Genomic DNA, 16374 nt, shown 5'->3' with positions numbered 1-16374 from the left:
TTCTCACACACAAAATAGTGATGTATGCATACACACAACATGCATGCACAAATGTGCATGTGCAAATCCACCGAATTACTCACCCATAAACACGAGAACATCCTTCCACTCTTCCCAACATCTAACTGCTGCTGCATCAGTGTATCCTGGGACCTTGAAAGAATCCCAGCTTGAAATCCTTGTTGGTCAGATCCACAAAGCTAGTGCCAAAAATGGCAAGGAACCGGGGCATCCATTGACAACACAGCCAATCTGCAAGAGGCAAGAAATGCTTGGCTCCAGCCAAGTGGCCACTACAGCTGTCCCAAGAGCAGGTTCTATGAAGCTCTGAAGCCTGAAGAATGCAAGTCAGACAAAGCATGAATTGAGAAGATCGAGACAACGGGTGTCCGGATCATTCAACCTGAAAAACACCATACTGGCTTCCCAAAAGCAGGTGCTGGGCCTTGGCCCACTGGGGCTCATCTCAGTGCACACAGAAAATAAGAGCAGCTCCCTACTCCCAAACACAGTTGAGGCTGAGACAAACCTGCTCACCCTTTTTTGTGCACCTTTTTAGCAGTGCACCTTGAAAAACCATTCGCCTGTTCAGTTACAATGGCTTCGCTTGCACTCACTTTCAGTTGACTTCACTAGAACCTCAGCAACATCATCACATAGCCAGATATGATAGGCTGGACAGCTTCACGGTGATATAACATTCACTATGTAATCTCTGACTGGATAGGGTCACCTTGGCATCCAATTCAGTAAGCATTGGCTTCATTTGCCCCCACATGGTCAAATATGATTGGCTATGCAATACTGTGATGTCATCAGATTTGCTGCAGGATCCCTGGTTGGTTAGGATTACCTATAGGGCTAATTCAGAAAGGAGATTCACTATGGGGGGTATGATACCCAATTGGATTTTAAAAAGCAGGTGAATGTGAGCAGTCTAGCACTTCTGTTGTATAAAAAGCACTATTTTGGACCTAGAAATCAAAACTTGAGAATATTTGGCATGAAGCTGTTTTTTTAAATCCGTGTAGAGATTTATTTATTTTTTACTTCTATTTTTTGTTCATGCAAAGAATTAAGAAATGCAGTATATCCTCCCCCCACCCCAGAGTCTGAAGTGGTGCAGTCCTGGAACACATGTTACCACATGATCTGCTCTTCGCGCAGAGCAGTGGCGTAGTTTATTTTGACTTCTGAATGATTTCTTTTTTTAAAAAAAGAAAAAAGCTGTTTCATCACTTTCCAAGATGAGTTCCTTGCCAGGAAGTTCAATGCCCACTGAGCTTGCCACCCAACATTGCCCTTAGCCTAACTCTACATCAAGAAATTAAGAAAAATTGTGCTAATGTTGCATTCATTAAAGCAGATTAGTTTTTAAAAATAAGAAGGCAAACGCCTCTTCCTTCACAGAGAGCAGCCCCAGCTGAATGCCCAAGGAAGCAACAGCAGCACCAAGAGCAATAAAAGGGCACGCTAATGATTTTTCAAAGCACAGTTGTTCCCAGCTCAAGCTCATATTCATTATTTTTTTCTGTAGCACTTTTCATATGAGGATTTTCCTGGCTGACATTAATTTAATTAAGACTGGCTTCAGCCGTGGGAGGCTGTGTGTTAACAATGGGTATAAAGCGGGTGTCATCAAGTGCAGCCTGTTACACGGCCTTCTGAGCTTGTTTGTGTTTTGAACCTAAGCACGTGAGCCACCGGTCACTTGTGGGGAAGGTTCTGGGAAGGGTTGGTGAAGCAAACTCCTACAAGGGTGAGGAGGAGCAGGAAAGACCTGGCAGGCTGCAAGAACAGCTCAACCCATCCTTATCAGAAAGGGGGAAATGAGAGTGGTTTCTGAGATGACGCATTCTGACACTTTCAGTAAAGGAACGGCATGTATTCCTCTAAAGCAGGCTTCCTCAACCTCGGCCCTCCAGGTGTTTTTGGCCTACAACTCCCATGATTCCTAGCTAGCAGGACCATCGGTCAGGAATGATGGGAATTGTAGTCTCAAAACATCTGGAGGGCCGAGGTTGAGGAAGCCTGGTCTAAAGGCCTCCCTGGGCCTAGCAGTACTTAAACCAGGAGCTGCCATCCTGAAAGCTAAGAGATTTCGTTAGAGCCTGCTGGATCAGGCCAGTGGCCCATCTAGTCCAGTATCCTGTTCACACAGTGGCCAACCCAAGGACAAGAGCCCTTTTCCCTCTTGCAGTTTCCAGCAACTGGTGTTCAGAAGCATTACTGCCCACAACTGCAGAGACAGGTGATAGTCACCATGACTTGTGGTCATTGATTGCCTTATTCTCCATGAATTTATTTAACCTTTTAGTCCAAGTTGTTGGCCGTCACTGCCTCCTCTGCAGGGGCATCTTACCCATAGAGGCTAGTGGCGCAGGACGCCAGGGCGCCAAGTTCTGGAGGGTGCCAGGGAAGAGGTGGAGGCTGAATGTGGCGCCTCCCAGCCTCAGCTTGCTGCCCTCGCCCGCCTCCGCCATGCCACGCCAAAGCAGCGCCACGCCTGGAGACTCCGCCTGCCATGGCCACCACGGCACGAAGCAGCCAGCTGAGCCGGGAGCCACTGCGTCCAGCCTCCACCTCTTCCCCGCCGGAGGAGCCACTGCCCACTTCCTCCAGCCACACAAAGCTAGATGCGTTGGAGGGATCTTTGCACCAAGGTGCTGGATATGCTTAAGACAGCCCGCCTCCTGTGGGTGTATGTGCTGTGTAAAGTAGTATTTAGTTTTATCTGTCTTGTTGGTTCGTTTGTTTAAAACTTACATCCCACCCTTCACCCAAAGACCCCAGGGTGGACATACGTAAACTGATTTTTCAGTGCAAATTGAAAAACAGCCATTATTAATATAAATTACTACAAATCAGGGGCCTGTGGTGAGTTGGGGACATGAGACTTATATGACTGTTCATACCTAAAGGTCTCAACATAACTTAAAAACATATTACAATAATAATAACTAAAAACTGTTGCACTAAACAATTCTCCAAGTTAGGGATGGGGGAGAAATTTGATTCAGTTTTTATTTAAAGGCAAATTTTCACTTTCTGAAACAATTCATGAAGTAAAACACAGCCATCCTTTGAAATTCACAGTTCTCCGAATTTTGCAATATAGTTCCTTAGCCAAGGTATGCGTACAAAATGCATGCACTAAAGTATAGTGTGCATATAAATACATATATTAGTGGTAGCAACATGCAAAATGCATTCTCTTAGGAAAAAATTGCATACAAATGTGTATATTAAGAGAAATCGGTACTAAAAAGCTGGTTAATTTTCATTAGGACTTCTTTTTAAAAAATTCACAGACTGCTATGGAATTGTGGAGGACTAAGCTGAAGACGGGGAAAATAAGAAACTCAGAGAAGCCGAACCTGACATTTCCCCCCAAGTATATACTGCTGGCCATAAAAGGATCAGCAGCAATCACACACAAAAAAGTAGGCAGGCAAGAGACAAACAGAAATATTCAAATGCTTGAGTGTATTTTTTTTTAAAAAGTCTTAGCCAGCAGGTGAAGAGATGCTAAAACTTTGAGCCTGGCAAACCTCTCTGAGGAGGGCATTCCAAAGGTGGGGAGCCATTGCAAAAGACAATGATGATTATTATTTTAAGTTCATCTTTACTGAATCAAAATACAAATATATATACATACATAAAGATAAAAAAGAAAAGATTAAGACAAGAAAAGAAAAAGGGAGGAAAGAAAACAATGATTTTATGAAGTGGTGCCAGGGACATGGGCAATAGTGAAGGTGCGCCAGATTAGATGTATGGCGATCAGATTCACCCACCTCTTGTGTCTCTGCACATACCAAAAAGAGACCACCTTCTCCCTTATCCCTGATATATCCCCCTGCCATTGGCCATTGACTGGGGCTGATGGGATTTGGATGGGGTTGGTGGGCTGGTTTGGAAGTCCAAAACTTCTAGACAGTATCAGGTTGGGGGAAGGCTGGACTAGAGAGAGTGGGATTTCAAGGCTTCCTTGCCGCCTCCTACACCACATTCTTTTTTATATTAATCGACAACATGTGTACCCTTCTAACGAAAACCAGAGTGGTCTTCTAAATCCACTTTTGTTCACAAGAGGACATGCATTAATGCCCACCCATCTCCCTCCATAATCTGCCATTTTCTCCTCTTTTCCAAAAGGTCTAGATAGCAGTTTCCTGCACTAGAACCAGAGGACTGAGTTACGGTAGCTAATGGGGTCTGCATCTCCTTTTGGTGTAACAAAAAAGACATATGGGGCAGGGGGAAGGAATCGGTCGCAATACATGAATGAGCAATGTTGTTGCAAAATAATAATTTTTTCTCTCATTTGTTTATTTTCTTTGTTGCTTAATCCTTTTGATGATACTCTTAACCATTGCCAAGGGGGGAGGGATGGAGGTGGGGGGGGGGAATACTTGGCAACTGACAGGTTACAGACTCCCAATGCTGCCTTGGGGGATACGAGTGCGGCTCCTGCCCTTCCAGAGTTCTCCATTTCACCACAAAAGAAGCTGCTATTAATACTTTCATTGGCCAGTGTACAATTAAAACAACAGTATTTCAAGCTTTCCAGTTAAAAAATAAGCCCATTCACATCCTAATATCTTGATGCAGTTGACAGAAATAACAGTGTATGCCTCTAAGTTCCCCGTGGCTGGGAATCACAAGAGGGGAGAGGGCTGGTCCACTCAGGTCCTACTTTGGGGGCTTCGCATTGGGGTATCTGGTTGGCCACTGTGAGAATGACTAGGTGGGCCGTTGGCTTCATCCAACAGGACTCCCATTGCGTTCTTAACACACTACTCAATGCCTGGATGCTATGCCCATAAAAAGGAGAACATGGGATGAAACATTCTCCCTTCCCATTGCATGTGTGATGTTCGCTTCATCAAAATGGTTGGGTTTTTCTTTCCGATGGCACAGTAAATCACACCACCATCCTAGCGAAGAGAAGTCATTAGAAGAGGATAGAGGTGGTCTGATTGTGCCATGCCGCCTTCAAAATGTGCATACATCTTTTTCTCATCCTTGGCCCAGTTTGGGAAGTGATAGGGGTCACTGTTCTGCAGGTTTCGAAGGGGTTCTGCTTGAACCAAAAGACAACTGATTGTGATGGGTGCCTATTGGATAGCATATGTGACAGCGCCAACCCACAGCGCTGGCACAAGACATCTTGCTGCTGAGGCAAAGCTGACTAGATTGGCAGTTGAGTCTACCCTCAACATTGGTGATAGGAAGGCATCGGATTCGCTGCAGGATCAGAAGGCATCAGACTAGCTCAGGTGGGCAGTTTGGAGAATAGGCGAGTGAGAGGTGATATAGTAGAAGTTTATAAAATTATGCACAGCATGGAGAGAATGACCAAAGGAAAGTTTTTCTCCCTCCCTGCCCCCTCTCCTAACACTAGAAATCATGGACATCCAATGAAGCTGAATGTGTTGTGGGAGGGGGGATTTTTGGTTTGTTTTTGTTCTTATTTTATGTTGTGAACTGCCCTTATTTTATGTTGTGAACTGCCCAGTTCACAACAAGGCATTTGGTTAGCCCCTATGAGTGTTAGGATATAGTTCCGTTCCACCTTTAGAACAGGCATGTGGAGTTGTTGTATGTCACATGTCTGTTTACTTCCAGCACAGTCTGCTGGGAACTTCCATTGTGTATAGCTTTTCCTATGCTGCTTTTTGCTTGGACACGAAGGGAAGCAGACATGTTTTTTCTTTTGTCCTGATGCTGAATAAACACTTGTAAATATGCTTACATATGCCTCTGTCCGCCACTTCCATTGTGAAGAGTTATTCACTCTGCTGATTAGAGCGTGCTCAGTTTCTGAAGGCTTCTGAGGCTTGAGTCGCTGATTGATGCTGTTCCGAGAACCAGAGTTCACCCGGCCGCTGGCCGGTGGCTGGAGCCAGTTAGGGGCCTGCCAAATGCCTCTCCCCAGATGAATTGAATCCCAACAATGAGAACAGGAAGCTGCACTATATGGGTCAGATCCAGCAGGTTCCTCCTAAATTCTGGTGTTGCCATCTGCGGCAGTGTGGTGTAGTGGTTAAGAGCGGTAGACTCGTAATCTGGGGAACCGGGTTCGCGTCTCCGCTCCTCCACATGCAGCTGCTGGGTGACCTTGGGCCAGTCACACTTCTCTGAAGTCTCTCAGCCCCACTCACCTCACAGAGTGTTTGTTGTGGGGGAGGAAAGGAAAGGAGAATGTTAGCCGCTTTGAGACTCCTTCAGGTATTGATAAAGTGGGATATCAAATCCAAACTCTTCTTCTCTTCATCTCCAGTTTATCGACTCTGGAGACACTGCTTTGAGTTCACACTGCTTTCCTGAAAGATCTAAGAACATCCCTCAGCTTAAGTGGCTCTGCTTTGTTGTTGTTGTTGTTGTTGTTATTGTTGTTTTCTGGCAGATAATGTGCTGTTTATTATATAATATGCCATAGAAAACCCCCATGGGAACTCATCCTCTCATTCCATCACATGGTATGATCAACCACCAGCATCACTAGCTTCTAAGGTGCTCTCCTCTCCTCAGGGGGAAATTGGACAAAGAGCTCCACTTGCTGCCTCAACTTCCTCACAGAAGCCGTACATGCCTGCAGGTGTCTGTGCCACAGAGACCCACATGATTGCAACCAATCCATCAGTCAAAATGATAGCAGCTGCCGGAAGTTGCCATGCAAGTGGATCCTGTCTCCAAGGCACCATCGGCAAGTTCTGAGGCTGTGTGGGTGGTGAGGAGGTTTCTGTGAAGTCAAGTTCTTGGTAGAGTCTTGTGTGGGCAGGGTTTCTGTGGAACTTGGAGGAGCAGAATGCTGCTTTCTCTCTCGCAGATAACGTGAAGGATCTGCTCCTCAGGAAGCTGAAGGGAGCCTTGAGTAGGGAAGGGCCAATCTGTCCATCTCAGTTTCTCAGCTTCTAAATCTTAAATTCATTGATTTAATACTCCCAATCTTAAATAGCATTTTAGTGTGGAATTCTCCCAATTTTAGTATGCAATTTTGCCTATTATGCATATATGCAAAATGTATTTTTTCTAATATAATGCATTTTTGAATATTATTTTTCACTAGGCAAGGGATAAGTGAAACTGTCAATTTTGGTGTCTCTCAGTTTCTTATTTTTCCAATCATAAGTTCAATACACCTCTCCACATCAGTTTGTGATTATTAGTTTTACTAGAGGCTGAACCTCAGCTTGCTTCACCCACCAGCCCCCTACTATTCTCCCATTATCCCCCTAGAGCTTCCCTTTCCCACCCCATTCAAGTACTAAACCCTCCTTTTACCTTCCCAACCCCATTTCTGGAGCCCCCTCTTCTATTCCACAGCCCCACTTTGCACCCCTGTTTTCATCTCCACTGCGATGGGTGCCGCCTTGAGCTCTGTGGAGGAAAGAATATAAAAGCAATAAAAAATAAAAATAAAATAATCCTCCTAAGGCCATTCAAGCTCATGACCATCACAGCTTCATCTGGGATCAGATTCCAAAGTTTAATTGTTAGCAGCATTGGTATTATTAGTATTGTTACATTACATTACATTCCACCTTTCCTCCAAGGATCTCAAGGTGGCGTATATGGATCTCATCCCTCTGCATTTTATCCTCACAACAACTTTGTGCTGTGCGAAGAATCCTTTCTAGTTTTCCTTTGTTTGAATTGCCTGGTTGTTTTCGTTGAGCTATCTACGCTAGTTCCAACCTGAGGAATGGGGGGGGGGGGACAGCTAACGGGCACTAGCAGGTTAGTGTGGCTGCGGCAGCCAGCCAGCGGCTTCGCCTCGGCTACTTAGCCCGGTAGAAGAAGAGGGGCTTCAGGGTGCCCATCAGTGGCTGGGTCTTTAGTTTTCCGGCCACAACTTTGTGCTGTGTGAAGAATTACTTTCTATATCCTGTCCTGAATCTTCCCACAGTCAAGGTCATGGGATGCCCCTGAGTTCTCATTCTAACAACAACAACTCCAGAAAGTGGCAATAGCAAAACTGTTAGCACGCATTCACAAAAGGCAAAACTAACAGCATAATAGGAACCATAGATTGTTTTTCAGGAAAAGGGCCTGCTTTGCCTTCAAAATAAGGATAGTTTGGAGCATCATCTTAAAATGCCTCCGTGGAACGATGAGATAAGGCAGCCCCATTACACGGCATCACAGGCCCAGATTATGTAACCAGTTTTGGTCTCCTCTAAATCATTAGCTACGGCCTTTCTCTACAGAGCATATGATCCAGAATCAAAGATTGTTGATATCCTAGATAAAAATCACTGTGAATGAAAACGTGCCCAGATCTGGGCACACCCTTTTCCACCTCTTGGCAAGGACAGTGTTGCCTTTTCCCTCTGACAGACAGTTTGGCTGATAAAATAATTGATTTTGCACAAGCATTGCTCCATTTGGTAACCCACTTTTGAAAAACAAATGTGAGTTTGACTCCAATGTTATAGGAAGTCCCCACCCCAGTGAAAACTGAGGGGGCTGGGGATAGATTCTGTAATGTCTCTTAAATGTAAGGCTAAACTGGGCATGATCCATAAAAGGTAAAGGTACCCCTGCCCGTACGGGCCAGTCTTGACAGACTCTAGGGTTGTGCGCCCATCTCACTCAAAGAGGCTGGGGGCCAGCGCTGTCTGAAGACACTTCCGGGTCACGGGGCCAGCGCTGTCCGAAGACACTTCCGGGTCACGTGGCCAGCGTGACATCGCTGCTCTGGCGAGCCAGAGCCGCACACAGAAACGCCGTTTACCTTCCCGCTAGTAAGCGGTCCCTATTTATCTACTTGCACCCGAGAGTGCTTTCGAACTGCTAGGTTGGCAGGCGCTGGGACCGAGCAACGGGAGCGCACCCCGCCGCGGGGATTCGAACCGCCGACCTTTCGATCGGCAAGCCCTAGGCACTGAGGCTTTAACCCACAGCGCCACCCGCGTCCCTAGGGGCATGATCCATACCTGAGCTTATTCCAGAACCTGTTTTTGGTGTCTGCACTGGAAATTCTGGAGTGCACAGAATTTCTTCTTTTGGTATTTATCAGAGCCAAACATTAAATACTGTATGTGTTTACAAAAAAAAAGGAGCAGAGATGTGAATCAGTCACTGAAGTCACACTGTTGATATCCTAGTATAGGACGACAATATGAACTACGTTTTAATTCCACTTCCCCCCAAGGAGCTCAGGCCAATGTACATGGTATCCCCTCCTCTCACAACAATCCCGTGAGGTAGGAAAATAGACTGAAAGATTATGACTGTCTCAAAGTCCCCCAGTGAGTTTCAGGATTTGAGCTCAAGGAGAATTTGAACCCAGCTCTCTCATATACTAGGATAGGGGTGGGCAACCTTTTTCTGTCAAGGGCCACATTGCTATCTGTGGATGGAACCCTCCCGCTCCCTCTTCGTCTCTGTCTCTTCTCCTCCCCCTAGCAGGCTGCTGAGGGAGCAACAGATTGCTCTTGCCGGTTATCTGAACTGATGGTTGCTTGCAAATGTCTTTTGAAATGAAGCCAAAGGCCATCATTGTTTGGTAAAACATGCTTTGCTACTACACCACATGTGGTCTCAAAAGAACATCCCACCATCTTTTAAAACTGATTGGATACAGACTCCTGCAAAGTACATTAACAGAGCATTAAACAAGCAGATCAGGGGTCCTGCCACACTGTCCATGTTTTGTGGGAGGAATTCAAGTGTAATACTAGAAATTTAGGTTTGCACAGTTGAAGTATTCTGTCACTATAGGACAACAAATTGGCTTCTTCTTTCTAAAGGACTTCTTCCAGTTTGGAAACTGATGGGTACATGAAAGGTGTAGGCTGGACAAATGACTAACAAGAAAATGTGTAGATACCCTGCAAGAAAATCAGGATGAATGCACATTGTCATTTAACTACCCTGTAAACAAACCACAACAAATGCTCAGTAAAACCTGGTTATAATCTAACCTCCTGTGTCAGCTTTGTGCAAGCATCTCAGGATGAATACTGAACAATCAGGTCACCTAGAGGAACCCCAGATCCATAAGCATTGGGATGGGGCTCTTGAGAATTGGGGTGCTACAGATAAGTCCCTATTTTCACCTGTGAAATATTGGAGGGTATTCTGAATGCAGTCCAAAAACAATGTCTCTTCACATGTGCAAAGTAAGTGCAAAGAAGTCCAAGTACTCCGCTTTGTGATGTAAGAAGCCACATCTAGTAGCATTCAGTGTAGCCCTCCAGAGGTTGCTGAGCTGTAACTCCCATCACCCCTAGCTCAGTCACACCTGAAGGGCCAAAAGTTCCCTAGACCTGGTCTGCCGTATAGGACAGTAGTTGGGAACTTCAGACCCAGGGGCCCAGTGTGGCCCTCCAGACCTGTCTACTTGGCCCTTGGATTTCTGCCCAGGCCATACCTCTTCTCTAAGGATTCATACCTGGCTGGAATGAGTCATTGAACTCTGATAACGGCTGTGGCTTGCTTGAACAGAGGAGAGAAAGGAAGTGTGTGTAGAAACTAGTCCACTGCACAAAGGTAACATTTACATTAACTATACCAATAATTAAGTAGCCAATTACTATTGGCGTACAAAACCCTCGTCAGATTGGGACCAGTTTACTGGCAGGGTTACTTTATCCCATAGGTGGCAACTTAATCGTTTTGATCTGGCAAACTGGTGGTACGACAAGTACCACAAAACACTCCTTTCGCATTTGTGAGATATCCATCTTTTAGTGTGGCAGCACCTACACTGAGGAACTCGCGTCCTGCTGACCTCAAGCAGGCACCTCCCCTGTACTCTTTCAGCACCTGCTTAAAACATTTCTGTTTGCATAAGCCTCTCCAGATGCCTATATGTTGATATAATTTAATCTCTTTTGTTGGTGGTGTTAATTGTCTTGAAATGTTTTCAATTGTTTTCAACTGTGCTTCATTGATAATGTTAATACTTCATGTAAACTGCTTAGGGGCTTTGCTGCAACCAACTGCTATATATGTTTTGTTTAATAAAATAATTTGAATAATTGCTCCACTTTTGCTTTTGGCCCTGCCCACTAACAGCATACGGTCCCTGGAAGATTGGTGAGACGGGAATGCGGTCCTCCAGTTGAAAAAAAGGTATATCTCTGGTAAACTAGGAGAACCTTGTAGGTTCTGAAGCTGGCAGCCCTAACAGAAATATTCCTGGTTTCATTAATTCCTTGCATTATTTTTACATCTGCAGCGGGGTCACACACTGAGTCCAGTCTTCATGCTCCATCTGTCCTCTGTATGCACATTTTGGTTCAATTTCTACCATATTTCACGAAGTCTCCAGTCTCTCTCCCTAGACTTTCTGGAGTCCTCTTTGTTAGATGGATTGCTGGATGATTCATTGCACCCAAGAGACTTAATACAGTACATAAAATATTCTTATTCCTAATTTATTTCTCTTCTTTATTTTCATTCTCTTCTTTGGCCCCTCACTGGATTTTTATTTTATTTATTTGGCCATGCAACATAAAATAAATATTCACAAATAGAGACTGTAAAGGGGGGGGGGAGTAGGAGGTGGAATTGGTTTTGGACGCTGTTTTCAGGGTTCACTGCTTTTCAATTTATTTAACCAGAGGGTGGAAGGTTGGGAATCGGGATGAGAGCAACCCCTCCTCACCAGTTCCATTCCTTTATTGTCCCCTGGCTCTGTGCTGCCTTGAACTACTTCTGAATTTTGCTGAGACTGGGATAAATTCTTAAATTCATTCTGAGATTGGAGCATGCATGGTTTGCTTTCAGAGCAGGCCCAAGACATTTCACTTCCTGAAGTCAAGGATGTGCTGCTGGCCCCATTCCACATACAAAAATCATATGGACTAGCAGCTGAATCTTAAGGCAGATCCACACCATACATTCAAAGCACATTCTGCACACATTTAAAGCAGATGAGTTCTCAGGGGTCATTGCAGGGTGGAGCCATGTGCTTCAAGTGTGCATTGAATGTGTTTTAAACTACAGCACTGCAGAGGGGGTAGTGTCTTCCTTTGCACTTGAGGTAGGGATGGGGGAGAAATTCAATCCAAACCCCCTGTTTTGATTGAATCCACCTAATTTGCACCATCCAAAGCAATACAAGAACAAAAATATAGCTATCCTTCGAAAATCACACTTTTTATATCTGTTTTAATTTTGTTTTGGGGGTGTTATATGATTCTAAGTGTTTTCAGTGCTGTTTTTATTAGAGTTACAGAGAGAGAGAGAGAGAGAGAGAGAGAGAGAGAGAGTTTTTAGTTGTATCTGTTTTAAATTATGCTATGAGCTGCCTTGGGAGAAACGCAGGTTACAAATAAAATGCAATGGAATGCAATAGTGAGATTAATTTTATTTCTATTTAAGTTATAGCCATCCCACCTATTTTTTCCATTTCTTGCCTCTATGCCTATAAATTAGCATATGCAAATCAAGCCAATTGGTGTCCTTTTTTGTCCTCTCTTTCAGTGATACTTAAGTGGCCATCCTAATCAGGCATGTTTATTCTGACCACAACATGCCCAGGCCTCATCCTACTACCCACATCTGCTTCATTATCTAATTCAACTGTGCTGTAATGACAGATGGATGTATGGTTAGTTAAATGGAAACCTCCACACATCCGGATTGCTTCACTGAGCCATGTGGCAACACTCCTACAGGAGCAATCCTTTATCTTGGCAGAGGAGCACAGCACCAGCAGTCTACCCACTGCTGAATCTCCTAATATGTGTCAACATTCCCACATGTTAGCCACAAGTTCTGAGATCAAACGAGAGCATCCTCCCATTCCTACCATCCTTGCCCTGAGGTTAAATCAATGGAGAACAAAGAGATGTTGGAAGGGCGGCGTGCAAGTTGCTAAAGACCAACTCCACTGATTATGTATGTCAGTGCACTGCCTTTCTTTGAGCATTACACTCAAGAAAGTTTGCATCAAAACAGACAAAAATACAGCATATATATGGGTTACAAGATGTCCCCTTTTCCCAGGAACAGTCCCCGCATTTGCAAATAAGTCCCTGGAATGTCCCCAGATTTCATCTAATATCCCCAGGAAACGCAGCAGCGGCAGTCTCAGCAGCCCAGAGCAGTTGGCTCTGGCTGGCTTCAGGAGCTGCTCAGAAGTCCCCATATGATGGTGGTGCAGGGGCTCTAAGATGCAGCTTCTGGGCTGCCTCCACCTTCCCTGACCCCACCAACTAAGCTGTGAAGGGAGGCTTCATGCTGCCTATCAGAGCAGCCTCCCAACTCCTACTTGCATGGAAGCAGGAGCGGGGCAGCAATCTCTCAGCTGTGAAGGGGGGCTTCACGCTGCCTATCAGAGCTTGCGTGCAAGCAGGAGGGGGCAGGGATCTCTCAGTTAGGCAACGGGAAGCCTCCCTTCCCAGCTGAGGAATCCCCGGGCCCTCCTGCTTGCACGCAAGTAGGAATGGGATTGGGGCTGCTCCAATGGGAAGGGAGGCATCGCACTGCCCAAGCCTCGCCACTGCTGCCACTCTCGGCCCTCCTTCTCCGCCTTCCATGCCTGACCCACCACACACTGCTTCACCACCACCGAAGAACCAACAACTCAGGGGCTGCCCAGGCTCATGTAGAAAGGAGATAGAAGCCTTGGAGGAAGGGGAAACGTGGCGGTTGAGGTCAAGATGGCCGCTGCCCCTCAACCTCCCAAACGTGTATTAATTAATTAACTAACTAACTAATGTGTCCCTGGATTCATTGAAAAAAATCTGGTTATCTATCTATCTATCTATCTATTGCTGTATATATATATATAACACCACCCTGCTATTTATCAGTCTATAGAATGCCACTGATTCATAATAATTCATAAAAATACAATCCATTAAAGGCAGTGTATCAAAATGTAACTGAATAAAGTTTGGCATTTAACATCCCCATTGAGTAAGGCCCACTGATTTCTGTTTGTTGACCCTATGTATGACTAAGTCTGGAGCTACCCTCTGTTCACCAATGTGCAAGCTGCAGCTGATGGGAATTGCTGTCCAAATCATCTGGAGGGCACCAGGTTGGTGAAAGCTTGCCTGGGCCTCAAGGAAGGGCTGTAAGCCAGTTGCAGAGCATCTGTTCTGCATGTAGAAGATCCCAGGTTCAATCCCTGGCATCTCAAGGTAGGGACAGGAGAGGCTCCTGCCTAAAAAAACCCTGAAAGAGCTGCTGCCAATCAGTGTAGACACTACTGAGCCTGATAGACCAATGGTCTGACTCTGTATACGGCAGCTTCCTGTGACCCTAAAATACCTGTGCATGCTTCAGTACAGCCGCAGAATATGCACACCTGCAAATAAAATAGGGAAGTGTGCATAACCAGTGAGCAATAATCTGCAACAGTTCTCTTGTGTCAAAGGCCTGCTGCCATCTTGGCTTGATTTCTTTCGGTGCTTGTGTGATAAGAGGAAGCTATGAGATTAGGGCTTGTAAAAAAATGAGATAAGAGTTGTCAAACACTTACAGACGATATATACGGATTCAGTTGGCACAGGACTGGCTCTCATAAACAGCAGCTATGGTAGTAAACCTGCATCTGGGCTGCATCACTTCAGACTGTAGGTGGGGACTCACATTAACTCAGTGTGCCGCCTAAGAAAAACACAAAATACCATCCTCAGAGAACATTGGGTTTATATTTTTCTCTGTACTATATTTGCTCTAGTCCGTCATCAAACTGTTTTCATTGGCTGTTTGCCAGTGTTCAAAAGGCAGAGGTGAGGGGAAGAGGAGGGGACTCATGTCTGTAGTAAATTACTTGGGGTGTAAGGGAGGGAAGGCGGCTCTCTGTGTGTGACAGCTTTCATCTCCAGGAGACGGGAAGATAAAGGAGGAACAGGGAAAGATGGAATTGGGTTGTGGTAATTGTGGCATTTGGAGGAATTGTGGGGAGACGGTCTTAGGACTCTGGCAATGAGGGGAAGAAAGTTGGAGAGGCAGAAGAATTGGGGAAGAGACAGATTAAGTGGATGGCATTAAAGGGGCACTTGCAGTGCTGTGGAGCAACAAGAGGAGGCACAGAGAGAAATAAAGGAATATGTGTTCCCTCTCAATGTGCTCAAACTTCTTCCATTTCTCAACTGCCTCATATGAGGGAGATAAAGGGAATGGAGCCCTCAGATAATCCATAGTATCTTCAAGCAATTTATTTCATTCTTGGTAGTTCCATGTGCTGTCTTCAACATGGAATTCCAGATTCAGTGTAGTACAGTGGTACCTCGGGTTACAGACGCTTCAGGTTACAGACTCCGCTAACCCAGAAATATTGCTTCAATGCTTCAATGTTCTTGCTTGTTTCAGTCTGCCTGTCTGGTTCGTTATTAGTTTTTGATGTTTTATTACTGCTTTTTTGGGGGGGGGGGTCTTGATATTATTTGATATTTTAATAAAGGTTGATCCAGGTAGCCTCTTTGGACATCCTCATGCAGAGGGAAAGCTGGTTATACCTTTTTACTACTAAAATATACATACATAAACACATAAATTTCATTACTTTAGGATTATTTTAGGACATGGCAAAAGGATTAGACGGTAGAGTTAATGGGCCAGGGATGAATGCTCACCCAGTGTCCAACACCCTCCCTGTCAGGGATTCTGTAGTTTGACCACAAACAGCATTGCCTGAGGCTGGAACTTAAAAGCTAGTCACCTAGTAAGCTCTTTGGGACTCTGCACAATATCCAGCCTCAAAGTTATCTTCAAGCACAGAAGGAAGAATAGAGAAGTGCAATGCTGGTTCCTATGATTGGCAGGTAGTTTAGTGTCTCTGGATTGGCAAGACCCACTATTAACCCCAGGAGTCTGGTGTTCTGCTTTGGCCCAGCCAACAGAGCAGTGCTATTTGCCTGTTGAACTTTAACCTCCAGAAAGTCACTTCAAGAACCCTAAATTACCATTAGGGTGGCCACTTATTTTGCCAAAAAAAGTGGAAAGAGGTTTGCGAAACCAGGTGCAGTGTGCCCAACCCCTCGGGAATGGGATAAACCAAGGAGGGGGAATTATAGGACAAAAAGTATGGGATCAAAATGGCCACAACTTTATTGATTACAGATGTAAATAGGTTTTGAAATAGGCAACTGGGTGAGTACCCTGAATCACCCAAGCCATTCACTGGGTGATTATTCCTTCAGGGTTGATCCTCAGTTTTAGGATCACACTATGACAAGAATCAATTCCAGGCAACTCCACAACACAATATTGGGGACTTCTATGCCCCGTTAGCCCCTGTCTGGGCATGTGGAGAGAATCTGTCCTGCTAGGGGGTACTTTAAAGGGGTACTCTGAAAATTTGCCCTATGGAATACCCTGTGCCAGGTTCCAGCCCAATGTCTTTTTCCGCCAACAAGTTGTGACAATTGCTATGAGGTAGGCAACACTTCCAGAGAT

At 45.1% G+C, this 16374-nt stretch overlaps 1 long non-coding RNA gene across 1 annotated transcript in view; it reads right to left on the bottom strand.

Annotated features, from left to right (window-relative positions):
- LOC310684928 overlaps positions 1 to 15802 on the bottom strand; it is a 30257-nt gene extending 14455 nt beyond the window's left edge. The window contains exons 1-2 of the long non-coding RNA XR_014514975.1: positions 15552 to 15802; positions 14453 to 14580 (exon numbers count right to left, since the gene is read on the bottom strand). This is a non-coding gene — a long non-coding RNA (uncharacterized lncRNA). The remainder of the gene's footprint in view (positions 1 to 14452; positions 14581 to 15551) is intronic.
- Between the last annotated feature and the right edge of the window lie 572 nt (positions 15803 to 16374).

The sequence above is a fragment of the Podarcis tiliguerta genome (genome assembly GCF_965153285.1).
Source record: "Podarcis tiliguerta genome assembly, chromosome: 8".
NCBI lineage: Eukaryota > Metazoa > Chordata > Lepidosauria > Squamata > Lacertidae > Podarcis > Podarcis tiliguerta.
Note: the sequence above shows the minus strand (reverse complement) of the source record. Positions and strands in the feature narration are given on the sequence as shown.